The following is a 10,000-nucleotide window of genomic DNA, read 5'->3' as shown; positions in this document are numbered from 1 at the left end:
GAAACCTGGAGTATGAGGGAATACAACCTCTGAAACCTGGAATATCAGGGCATACATCCTTTGAAAACTGTAATATGAGGGAGTACAACCTCTGAAACCAAGAATATGAGAGATTATCACCTCTGAAACCTGGAATATGAGGGAATACAACCTCTGAAACCTGGAATATAAGGGCATACATCCTCTAAAATCTTGAATATGAGGGAATACAACCTCTGAAACAAGGAATATGAGGGAGTATCACCTCTGAAACCTGGAATAGGAGGGAATACAACCTCTGAAACCTGGAATATGAGGGATAATCACCTCTGAAACCAGGAATATTAGGGCATACAACCTTTGAAAACTGTAATATGAGGAAGTGCAACCTCTGAAACCGGGAATATGAGGAATTATCACCTCTGAAACCTGGAATATGAGGGAATACAATCTCTGAAACCTGGAATATCAGGGCCTACAACCTTTGAAATCTGTAATATGAGGGAGTACAACCTCTGAAACCAGGAATATGAGGGATTATTACCTCTGAAACGTGGACTATGAGGAAATACAACCTCTGAAACCTGGAATATAAAGGCATATATCCTCTGAAATCTGGAATATGAGGGAGTAAAACCTCTGCAACAAGGAATATGAGGGAGTACCACCTCTGAAACCTGGAATATGAGGGCATACAACCTCTGAAACCAGGAATATGAGGGAATACAACTTCTGAAACATGGAATATAAGGGCAAAAATCCTTTGAAATCTGGAATATGAGGGCATACAACCTCTGAAACCAGGAATATGAGGGAGCACCACCTCTGAAACCTGGAATATCAAGGCATACAACCTCTGAAACCTGGAATATGAGGGAATACCACCTCTGAAACCTGGAATATGAGGGAGTACCACCTTTGAAACCCGGAATATCAGGACATACAACCTCTGGAATAAGAGTGAGTTCAAACATTGCAGTCTAGAATAGGGGGGAGTACAACATCTGAAATCTGGAATGTGAGGGTATACAACCTCTGAAATCTGGAATATGAGGGTGTACAACCTCTTAAACCTGGAATGTCAGGGCATACAACCTCTGAAACCTGGAATATCAGGGCATACAACTTCTGAAATCTGGAATATCTGGGCATACAACTTCTGAAATCTGGAATATGAGCGAGTGCAACCTCTCACACCTGGAATACCAGGGCATATAACCTCTGAAACCTGGAATATGAGGGAGTACAAACTCTGAAACCTTTAATATCATGGCACACAACCTCTGGAACCTGGAATACGAGGGAATACAACCTTTGGAACCTGGAATATGAGGGCATACGATCTTGAAACCAGAAACATGATGGAATGTATTCTGTGAAACCAGGAATATGAGAACATACAGTCTGTAAAACCAGAAATATTAGAGCATAAACTGTGAAACCAGGAATATGAGAACATACAGTCTGTAAAACCAGAAATATTAGAGCATAAACTGTGAAACCAGGAATATGAGAACATACAGTCTGTAAAACCAGAAACATTAGAGCATAAACTGTAAAACCAGGAATATGAGGATATACAGTCCGGGAAACCAGTAATAGGAAAGCATACAGTTTGTAAAACCCGAAATATGAGAGCATAAACTGTGTCAAAATATGAATACGAGGATATACATTCCGTGAAACCAAGAATATGAGAGCATAAACTCTGTGAAACTAGGGAGGATATACATTCCGTTAATCCAGGAATATGAAAACATACAGTCTGTAAAACCAGAAGTATTAGAGCATAAACTCTGTGAAAACAGGAATATGAGGATATATATTTTGTGAAACCAGTAATACGACACCATACAGTTTGTAAAACCAGAAATGTGACAGCATTAACTCTTTGAAACTAGGAATATGAGGATATTACATTATATGAAAGATGGAATATGAGAACAAACAGTCTATAAAACCAGAAGTATGAGAGCATAAACTGTGAAACCAGGAATATGAGGGTATACGGTCTGTGAAACCAGGACTATGACGGAATACAGTCTGTGAAACCAGGAATATGAGGGTATACAGTCTGTGAAACCAGGAATATGAGGGTATACACTCTGTGAAACCAGGAATATGAGGGTATATAGTCTGTGAAACCCGGAATTTGAGGGTATAGAGTCTGTGAAACCAGGAATATGAGGGGAACAGTCTGTGAAACCAGGAATGCGAAAGCATACAGTTTGTAAAACTTGGAATGTGATGAAATGCATTCTGTGAAACAGTATTATTAGTGCATATGGTCTGTAAAACCACCAGAAATAAGAAGGCAGGCTGTCTTTGAAATCAGGAATATGAGAGCATACAGGCTATGATATCATGTACCTGTTAAAGCATAAATATGACCTCATACATCACTGAAATTAAGAATATTGGGAGTACGCTTGTAACGCCAAAGAATATGAGAACCCATGACTTGTAAAACCAAGAATGTAAAAATATATGGCATGTTAGACCAGGAATGATAGCATATGTCCTGTAGATCCAAAAATATGAAGGCGAACAGCCTGTAAGCTCTGGAATTTTAAGGCATGCAACCCATATTATTATTATTATTATTATTATTGTTGTTGTTGTTGTTGTTGCTGTTGTTGTTATCATTAGCTAAGGTACAACCCTAGTTAGAAAAGCAGGATGCTCTAACAGGGAAAAATAGCCCAGTGAGGAAAGGAAATAAGGGAATAAATACACTATAAGAGAAGTAATGAACAATTAAAATAAAATATTATAAAGACAGTAAATACATTAAAACAGATATTTCATATATAAACTTTAAAAAGACTTGTGTCAGCATGTTCAGCATAAAAACATTTGCTGCCAGTTTGAACTTTTGAAGTTCTACTGATTCAACTACCCGATTAGGAAGATTAATCAACAACTTGGTCATGGCTGGAATAAAACTTCTAGAATACTGTGTAGTATTGAGCCTCATGTTAGAGAAGACCTGGCTATAAGAATTGACTGCATACCTAGTATTATGCTCAGGATGGTACTGTTCGGGAAGATCTGAATGTAAAGGATGGTCAGAATTATGAAAAATCTTATGCAACATGCGTAACGAACTAATTGAATGACGGTGCTATAGATTAATACCTACATTAGGAATAAGAAATTTAATAAACCGTGAGTTCCTGTCCAACAAATTAAGAGGAGAATCAGCAGCTAAAGACCAGACAGGAAAACAATTTTCGAAACAAGCTAGAATGAAAGAATTAAAACGCTTCTTCAGAATAGATTGATCACCGAAAATCTTAAAAAAACTTTCGCAATAAGCCAATATTTTGTGGAATTGAAGACGACACAGATCTAATGTGTTTCTGAAAAATAAACTTGCTATCAAGAATCACACCTAAAATTTTAAAAGAGTCATACAGAGTTAAAGAAATATTATCAATGTTGACATCTGGATGTTGAGGAGCAACTGTCCTTAACCTGCTTACAATCATACTTTGAGTTTTGTTACGATTCATCTTCATGCCCCATAATTTGCACAATGAACTAATTTTAGTTAGATTTCTATTAAGGGATTCAACAACCCCAGATCTACATTCAGGAGATGTAATTGAGGCAAAGAGAGTAGCATCATCTGCATATGCAACGAGCTTGTTTTCTAGGCCGAACCAAGAATGTGAATGATTATGACCTCTGGAACCTAGAATATGTCATATTACCCACAAAACCAATGATATGTGGACATGCTGCCTGTAAAATCGTGAATCAAACCAGAAGATTCGTAAAATCAAGAATATGACACACAATCTGAAAAAAAACAAAGAATATGAAGGTAAATTATTTGAAAAACTGATATGAAATACAGTACTAAAAAAGTGTGACAGAATATATATATATATATATATTATATATATATATATATATATATATATATATATATATATATATAAAAGAACATACGCTTGTTAAGTCACGTATATATTAGCATACCACCTATTATGCTATTATACTCATATATAAAGATACAGACAGAGAATAAAGTTTTTTATCGGTAAATAATTTACTAGTAATTCTATCAAAGTGATTATATTTATCTACTCCTCATATATACACACTCACACACACACACACACACACACACACACACACACACACATATATATATATATATATATATATATATATATATATATATATATATACATACATAAAATGACAATTTTGCACATTTATACGTGTTTTTCATATATTTTCATATAAGCCATTAATTGACAATAAATAAAAGCTACCGATTATTCTTAACCCACATCCCAAACCACCTACAAATGAAAGTTGCGGATTATCCCATATCCCAAACCACCTACAAACCCAAAATACACCTACGGGCTTCAAGTGTGCAAGACCCCGTTCCTGGCCGTAAGGGCCAGACAATCTGAAACAACAACAACAAGCCATAAATACCCCTTGATATCGGATTTTCTCTGCCTTGGGACCAGAGACCCAAGAGCAATCAACTTTCTGGTCGGCCAAGGAATCGAACCTGGGCCCAAGAGTTTCCAGTGACCTCTTTGCGGCTAGGTGAGGCAGAGAAAATCCGATATTAGGAGGTATTTACGGCTTATATGAACACACACACACACACACACACACACACACACACATATATATATATATATATATATATATATATATATATATATATATATATATATCTTAAAGCTTACTGTAAAATATCACTAAGATTATTAACTAGCATAATTAAGAGATTAAAGGTTGAAATACACAAACAGGAAGAATAAAATATCATTACAGTAGAATATATATATATATATATATATATATATATATATATATATATATATATATATATATATATATATATATATATATGTATATTATATGTATATATACATATACATATACATGTGTGTATATATATATATATATATATATATATATATATATATATATATATATATTCTTCTGTAATGATATGTTACTATTCATTTACGTGTGTTTCAACCTTTAATTTCATAATCATACTGGTTAATAGTCTTAGGGATTTTTTACGGTAAACTTTAAGATTTTTATCTTAATTTTCCCTACATCTTCTTCCCTTTACATCATTTTTTTTTTTTTTTTTTTTACCAAACTTATATTTCTGCTTATACGTCATTTCAACTATTTTTTTAGGTCTCCCCAGAGTCGTTAATAACTGGAATCCTTTAGCTTTTTTTACCCCTGCTTCATTTCTGTTCCCCCTAGTTTCTCCATTTCTTCTTCTTCTTCTTCCTCTTCTTTTTCTTCTTCTTCTTTTTCCGAGACAAGACACGTGATAAACAAAATCTGGAGAAGGGCTCCTCTGAGGGTGAGAACTGAAGGTTTGTAATCGGTGTTATTTCCGGGAGGAGTGTCAAGCGCTTTGTTCGATCCTCCTCCTCCTTCTCCTCCTCCTCCTCCTCCTCCTCCTCCTAAGAGAGAGAGAGAGAGAGAGAGAGAGAGAGAGAGAGAGAGAGAGAGAGAGAGAGAGAGATTATCTTCTACAGAGATTAATGCGTAATGGCAACTTACATTGAAATAGCAAGTAAAATCAGGACATCAGTTTTTAGATAGAAATGAAATAAATATGCATACATGTTGAGAGAGAGAGAGAGAGAGAGAGAGAGAGAGAGAGAGAGAGAGAGAGAGAGAGAGAGAGAGAGAGATAATTTATTACATAGATGAATGGGGAATACAGTGATAAGGAATATATTTAAACAAAATTATTATAGACATATTCAGAGAGAGAGAGAGAGAGAGAGAGAGAGAGAGAGAGAGAGAGAGAGAGAGAGAGAGAGAGAATCCAGATGATAAAAGCAAGATATTTTTTAATCAAGATGAGACAATGGCAGGCATAACGACTCACCAAAGTTTGAATGTTCTCTCTGTCTCTCTCTCTGTCTCTCTCTCTCTCTCTCTCTCTCTCTCTCTCTCTCTCTCTCATGACAAGATCACAAATATTTTGGCCGTTCTTAATGGGTTCTGGTATCTGAAGTTGTTGGAGCATTACAAGGATGATCCCCAATGTTGCGATTGTTAGGATAAAATTGAGTTTTTGTTGTCCATAATCTCACACCCGAAAGGAATTTATCGACGTATTTTGGGCCTTTGTCGATGGTTAAGTGATTTTCAGAGATCCATCTCTCTCTCTCTCTCTCTCTCTCTCTCTCTCTCTCTCTCTCTCTCTCTCTCTCTCTCATACACCAGATAGTTTCTTTCCCCTCTTCATTCGTCATTGAAATTGAAAAGATACAACACCACTCAATGTGGTGATTTGTTTATATACATAATAGCAAATACATGGAACCAACTTCCAGCGTATGTAGTGAACAGTAACACGGTAAACGAGTTTAAGAATAAGTTATACGGTATCATAAAAACTCTCTCTAAACGTTTAAACTAATTCGCTTTATCCAAGAGCAAGTGGATTCTCCGCGGATGGAGTAAAAAGTCTTTGAGACATCAGAAATTCTTGTAACTCCTTGTAACTTATCCCCTTACTCTCTCTCTCTCTCTCTCTCTCTCTCTCTCTCTCTCTCTCTCTCTCTCTCTCTCTCTAATTCACAAAATAGTTTCTTCATGCTCTTCATCCTGCATCAGCCACTCTCTCTCTCTCTCTCTCTCTCTCTCTCTCTCTCTCTCTCTCTCTCTCTCTCCTCTCTCTCTAATACACAAAATAGTTTCTTCATGCTCTTCATCTTGCATCAGCCTCTCTCTCTCTCTCTCTCTCTCTCTCTCTCTCTCTCTCTCTCTCTCTCTCTCTCATACTTAAAATAGTTTCTTCATGCTCTTCATCTTGCATCAACCCCTTACTTTATCCACCTCTCTCTCTCTCTCTCTCTCTCTCTCTCTCTCTCTCTCCTCTCTCTCTCTCCTCTCTCTCTCTCCAATGGGAGCTTATTGCCTCTCCCCTACATCTCTCTCAGCTAATCCGGTGCATAAATGAAGATCCAAAGGTTCCCGGGAGAGAATTAGAACGCCGAGATTAACACCTCGACTGCAAATCCATCTGAGCTTCCCATTTTTTTTTGTTCCAATCTCAACAGGCCTTTGGAATTCCGGCATTCATCGCAATTCTAAAAACGCTTCCCTTTCTAAAGAGGCGATTCCTCTGAACGCGCCTAGAGACAGTTCTTTTTTTTCATCTCAAGAAATAGGTGTAATACATATAACCCTTATCATCCGCTTATTCTTCTCTGGAATGCGGGTTAATGAATGAACTTCCTATGGTAATTCAGATTCGTTCACTTGAATGTCAGAGGTTTTCTCAAATTGACACTGATATCTAGTTTTGAAGGTATTTAAATACGACAGGGAATTGTTTTAGTTAACTGGAGATCTTACGGTTCTTTTGTCATATCTTTTTTTATATTAAAGATGATCTTGTTAGTTTAGAGCTCGTTTAAGATTGAAACCACTTGTTCCTGCATATTTTTACAAATTGTCTGATTTTCATATGCTGTCGTAAGTAGGAACTCTTGGGTTTTTCAACATGTTTACGTTATCTCAAAGATACCAGTTTTTCTATGACTGCACTGTTAAAAATTTGTCGTAAAACGGTAAGACTCCTGGAATATGTATTGTCAGGCATTTACTGTTTAAAAAAAAAGATGTATTGACGGCCACCAACCCGTAAAAGATAATAACAAAGTATAGTAAAAATTACGGTCGCTTGTATTTTACTGAAATACGGCTGAAAACAGTATATTTTTACGGAGAACTTTCGATTTATATTACGTTTTTTTCAACATAGTGTCTTTGTTTTTACGTAACACTCAAATCTGATATCTTGAAAACTGCACGTGGTAGATGAAAAGGCTCAAGTTATTTTATTTTCTAGAAAATTACAAATGGTCATATTCCATTATCCTCATCGTGTATACAAAACTAATTTTCTCAACAAAATATATGTTTATATTTGTTAGAGGGACTCCTAATTCTTATATAGATAAGTGAAAATAGCATTCAGATGACTATGAGAATATGATGAGCTTTGGCTTCATAGAAAACGAAAGTGGTCATTTTTATTTGCCCAACTTCATAATCAATTCTTCAGTTTACCTCTGTACATTGACAACGGCTTGTTAGAGATAGAGGAGGCAGAAATGTGTAAATAAAGAATAAAATATTAGACAAATTATCCAAAAAAAAAAAAAATGACAAAGCATTTAAGAAAAGGGCACATTTTCCTCCTCTCCAAATGGGAGACACCAACTCATCAAGACTAGTTTATTTATTTATTTATTTAGAGGTCGTTCATGAATAGCAGAGGCAAGAGACAGGGTCAATGCCCTAGCAGGACAATGGTCTACAGACTGACCATATATTCGTATGATCTGCGCCGAAACCTTCTCTCCACCCAATCTATAGCCCCATAGGCTCCCCCAATATACCCTTCCTTAGCTCACAAGGATGGTAAGGTTGCAGACACTATAAGAAACTAATGAGTTTGAGCAGGACTCGATCTCCCGTCTAGTAGATCGCCAGACGTTTCCAATAGTGCTAAGATAAGCATTGTAAGATGCAGGGCTGAATTATTGCATAGGAAGTTAAGGATGAGCGAGTTTAGTTAGACGAATGAGTATTTTGAGAAAGATGATAAACATGGCAAAACAAGGAATGACCCTATGTCTTCTTAACCCCAATACAGAATCAGTTAGGAAGATTGTGATAAGCAAAACAAATAGGGAACATAGTTTTTCTGTTTAAACCTTTTTAAAGTTTCTTGGGGTCGTGGTGACTTATTGGTAACGTCCCTGCCTGGTGATCTGCCGGACTAGAATTCGAGCACAGAAGCTCGATAGTTTCTTGTAGTGTCTGCAACTTCACTATCTTTGTGAGCTAAGGATTAAGGGTTGGAGGAGCCTATAGGTCTACCATTGCTTTGCCCTCCCTAGTCTTAGCTTGGGTGGAGAAGGGACTTGGTCGCTGATCATATGTATATATGGTCAGTCTCTAGGGCATTGTCGCTGTCTCTTGCCTCTGCCATTCAGGAGCGACCTTAAACCTTTAACTGAAATGGTGCATTGAGATAGGCAAGGATGTGTGTTGACAGTACTCCGCCAATTCAAATGCAATCAAGAGAAATACTATCAAAATGTTTGAAATATAAGAGAACAAGGTCAAAAAGTGACTAAGAGCAGAAGCCCTTAAGGAAACCCAATTTGTATCTTGATTGCCTGTCACAAACGCAGAGGAGAAATAGGTGGAATATTTTTCCTTTCTCTTTTTAATTGGTTGAAATGATTCCATCAATATTATTCGTGAAGTTGTTCTCTTCATTTATATCCTTATAATGGCCGTTGATACTTGAATGAAGTTCATCAATAATATTCGTAAAGTGGTTCCTATCATCACTTCATCATCAGTATCTCTTACGCCTAGTGACGCAAAGGGCCTGGGTTAGATTTCCCCAGTTGTCTGTATTTTGAGTATTTCAATCAATACTTTTCCATTCATCATCATCTACTTCACGCTTCATAGTCGTCAACCATGTAAGCCTGGGTTTTCCAACTCTTCTAGTGCCTTGTGGAGCCCAGTTGAAAGTTTGATGAACTAAATCTCTCTTGGGGAGTGCGAATGACAGAGGTAGCCAAAATCGACTCGCCTCTTCCCATACAGAAGAAGAATCAAGTGATGATCGTGTCCCCCGCCCGACCCCATCCCGTGTTGATGCCATTATGATTATCTATCTGCATTTAGCCTCGCAAACCCTCTCCATCGATTCTCCCCCTTTTGCTCCACGCTTCCTTGGCTTTGACACCGCTGCCAAAAGGGCTGTTAAGTAATTGGTTTCCTGCGACTCGCAGTCTCCTCCGGTCGCGTGAAAAACCTTGCGTAAGGAATTTTCTCAAGCGCCAGGCGCCCCCCCCCCCCGCCCCCGAAATCTTTACACGTTGTTCTACATATAACCAGAACGAATCAACGCATTCAGGGATGTCGGATGTCAATTTGCACTAATTACATGGGTTTTTAGCAATGAGTT

General features: G+C 37.1%; 1 protein-coding gene across 1 annotated transcript in view; it reads left to right on the top strand.

Annotated features, from left to right (window-relative positions):
- LOC137650854 (vesicular glutamate transporter 1-like) overlaps positions 1-10,000 on the top strand; it is a 407,643-nt gene that overhangs the window by 334,205 nt on the left and 63,438 nt on the right. The window lies entirely within an intron of this gene.

The sequence above is a fragment of the Palaemon carinicauda genome, chromosome 12, assembly GCF_036898095.1.
Source record: "Palaemon carinicauda isolate YSFRI2023 chromosome 12, ASM3689809v2, whole genome shotgun sequence".
NCBI lineage: Eukaryota > Metazoa > Arthropoda > Malacostraca > Decapoda > Palaemonidae > Palaemon > Palaemon carinicauda.
Note: the sequence above shows the minus strand (reverse complement) of the source record. Positions and strands in the feature narration are given on the sequence as shown.